This window comes from Panicum virgatum, chromosome 5K, assembly GCF_016808335.1.
Source record: "Panicum virgatum strain AP13 chromosome 5K, P.virgatum_v5, whole genome shotgun sequence".
Lineage (NCBI taxonomy): Eukaryota > Viridiplantae > Streptophyta > Magnoliopsida > Poales > Poaceae > Panicum > Panicum virgatum.
This window is the reverse complement of record NC_053140.1, coordinates 3,996,620-3,999,877: the sequence shown is the minus strand read 5'-3', so window position 1 is coordinate 3,999,877 and position 3,258 is coordinate 3,996,620. Positions and strand designations below refer to the sequence as shown.

Sequence of the window (3,258 nt, the reverse complement as noted above, 5' to 3'; positions counted from 1 at the left end):
TAGGATCAGTGTTGACCAACCTACTAAAACTTCCCTCTGAGGGCTCCATATGAACTAAGAAGTATGAGTATTGTGTTGTTTTGATTTTGCTTCACTATTTTTGTTTAGGCTATTGGGAGCGAGGAGGCAGAGAAATTTTGCTGGGACCAAAGGAGGCTGCTGCTGGGAACAAGAAGACAGGAGAAGAATGTTGGAGGGAAGGAAGAGGCTATTCGGACTCCTTTTGAAGAGGCGTTGTGTTGAGCAACAAGGAACATTGTTTTTTATTAAGGCAACGGTCAAGTGTCACTGTATTGAGACCGTTGAAATCTGAAGCTCATGGCCGTTGGAGCTGTGCATGGTGTCAGAGGAGTATATTTCTTTATTGTACAGGGTGCTGGTTCCATACGTCGAACCCACCTCTCCATCGAACCCACCCTACAGTGTATTGGACCCGGTTCTATGTATACATTAAATGCATAGAACCAGCTTCAACCCGCACACTGCTGACGCTCTTAGGTCCTCTCGTTACCTGGACCACCTGCCCGTCAGCATCGATCCTCATAACCCTCACGGCAGTTCCATCTTCTCTAGGTGCAGTGCTACCCAAAATCCACCTTTGAGGTTAGCCCTCACGTTATTAGGATAGCCCGGTAGATCGGCAAGTGGCTCCGACGTGCCCGCCTTGGGATCCTCGATCCAATACATCATCAACTTGCACGGACCGGTGCTTGACAAAGTGTGTTTGATAGGCACTGATAACGAGACAATTAGGGTACGTGATACCGGATTGCAGCACGGTGACATTGTTCGTCTTCGGGTCGTCCTTCATGAGGTGGCTCGTCGAGTCCCCAATAGCCGTGACCCTCTCGTGCCGCGAGCGTTGGGTAGTTCATGCTACTATCCGTAAAGAACACCTCTCCCGGTGACTTGGTCGACGCCGTTGGTGAAGCGGAGCGGCATGGCATCGGCCTTGTGGGCCAGCACCGTCGTCTCGTCGTCGGCCGGGCCGACACGCATCAACTCCTTGTACGCGTCGGTGATGTCGAGGTTCCCGGACTCGTAGTGGAAGCGCAGGCCCAACGGGCGGCCGCACGTGCTCTCCATGACTTCCGCCGGCCGAGTCCTGGACGCGGCGCGAGCCTTGGCGTTGTAGCCCGCGCTGTACGCGTAGGTGGACCAGCGGCGCGCCAGCCCGTTCCACTTCAAGACGCGGGGTCGGAGACGCTGCTATAGGTCCCGCGCCGTCGCCGTCAAAGGCGACGCTCTACGGGCTGCTCGGCAGCGACCCGCGGAGCAGCAGGTGCAGGCTCCGGCTTCCGTCAATAGCGGTGGCCATTCCGGGAACGGGGCGTGCGGCGGCGCACGGCACGAGCAGCAGCGCCAAGACGGCGAGCAACGAGATCGCCAGCGTCAGAATCTTCTTCCCCATGACGTTCCCCATGGTTGCTTCGCTTGCGTGAGCGCTGCCTCGCAGACAGGGTTCGTGCGCGAACTAGGACCTGGCGTTGGTTGCTGAACGTTTGGCGAACGCAGCTGGCTCTAGCTCTGGCTTGGCTTTGCCTTTGATGGAGAGAAGAGCAGGGTGCCTCTGCCTTTTATGCCGGCCTTGCAACTATACGTGTTTTCCGAGTCGGTGGCCGTTGACTAGCTCGGACTTGGTGTTCCCAGGCTTTCCGATTAGGACGAGCCGACGACTGCTGGTGCTTCCGATTCGGATGCGGATCAGTCGATGCTATACTCCCTCCATTCCAAATTATAAGTCATTTCAAAAATTTTGGAAAATCAAACCATCTCAAAATTTAACCAAAATTATATAGAGAAATATAAAAATTTATGACATCAAATAGATGCACTATGAAAACATAGCTAACAAAGAATTTAATGATACTTAATTGATATCATAAATATTATTATCTTATCATATAAATTTAATCAAATTTGAAAACTTTGACTCTTCAAAATTCTTAGAATGACTTATAATTTGGAATGGAGGGACGTGGGCCAAACGGGACCGGTATCACCGACAACTAACATTCAAAAAGAACTTCAAAGTATATGTAGCTCGACCATTCGGAAGTTGCATCATCTGTGTACTATACTAGGACTAGCCGCCTAGCTATAGGACGACTCACCAGGCGGGAGAGCAACCGTGAACTAAAATTACACGATCTCAGTAGATCATAATGACCATCAATCTCCAATATAATTTTGCTTGAGGAAATGCCCCTCATGGTAATGTGCCCCCATCTTACTATTACTAACTAGAAACTCCTTTTGAAACCTCCAGGCGAAGCCACCTAGAATCCTAGATGGACAGTCTAAAAAAATAGAGAAATCTTACAAATTCTCCAGGTGAAGACACCTAGAATCTTAGGTAGACAGTCTAAAAAATAGAGAAATTCTACAAATTCTCACAAAAATAAAAAACATCCGGCCATCAATTTGACAACTCTAATCATAGTAGCTATCGGATCTGATATCTTTTTTAATAAATTATACCCACCTTTGCCATTATTAAAATAGACTAAAATAACCCCCTAAACATGCATCTAAATTACCTACCTCTGCCATTATAAAAAACTAATATAAAGTAACCTCCTAATCTTCATGTAAATTACCCACTTATGCCACTATAAAATAATATCAAATAATCCCCTAAATTTATATATATATATATTATTCAATGATAACATAATAAAAAGTTAAAATGAACCCAGCATCAATATAAAATTCTAAATTACTATTCCTATCATTATTAATATATTATTTATGTTATTATTTATATAAACATACTAACCATAATGTGTTTGTCACCATATATTCATGTATAAGAGAAGAGATAAGCATACCAATTTTTATGTTGTTCACATAACTCAAACAAAGTGTTCAATTAAACACATATCAAACATATATGAAGGTGTGATGTGAAGTGAGAAAAAATTATTAGTAACTAAATCTATCACATTTACTACAATTATATAATGATAAATATGCATCTTTGCAGTACTGGATTAGAATATTTAATTGGTTAAATAGAGTGTGAGATAGATAATTATTAAATATTTCTAACTAGTCCGTGCGGGAGCATGGGTTGATAGACTAGTGTAATGAATTCCCTTCAAAAATATCTTTCCAATTCTCCAATTTCTGGAGGATTCTCTATCCAGCATTCCAGATAAAATAAGACAGTACAAGCGTACAAGTCAACAGCACGTTTGTCCGTGTTGCCGTCGGTGCCAAGTGTGTGGCCGCTCCTGCGGCCTGCTTCGCTCAACA

The 3,258-nt window shown here is 44.8% G+C and overlaps 1 pseudogene; it reads right to left on the bottom strand.

Annotated features, from left to right (window-relative positions):
- Positions 1-469: 469 nt before the first annotated feature.
- Positions 470-1,423, bottom strand: LOC120709429 (annotated as a pseudogene).
- Positions 1,424-3,258: the final 1,835 nt, after the last annotated feature.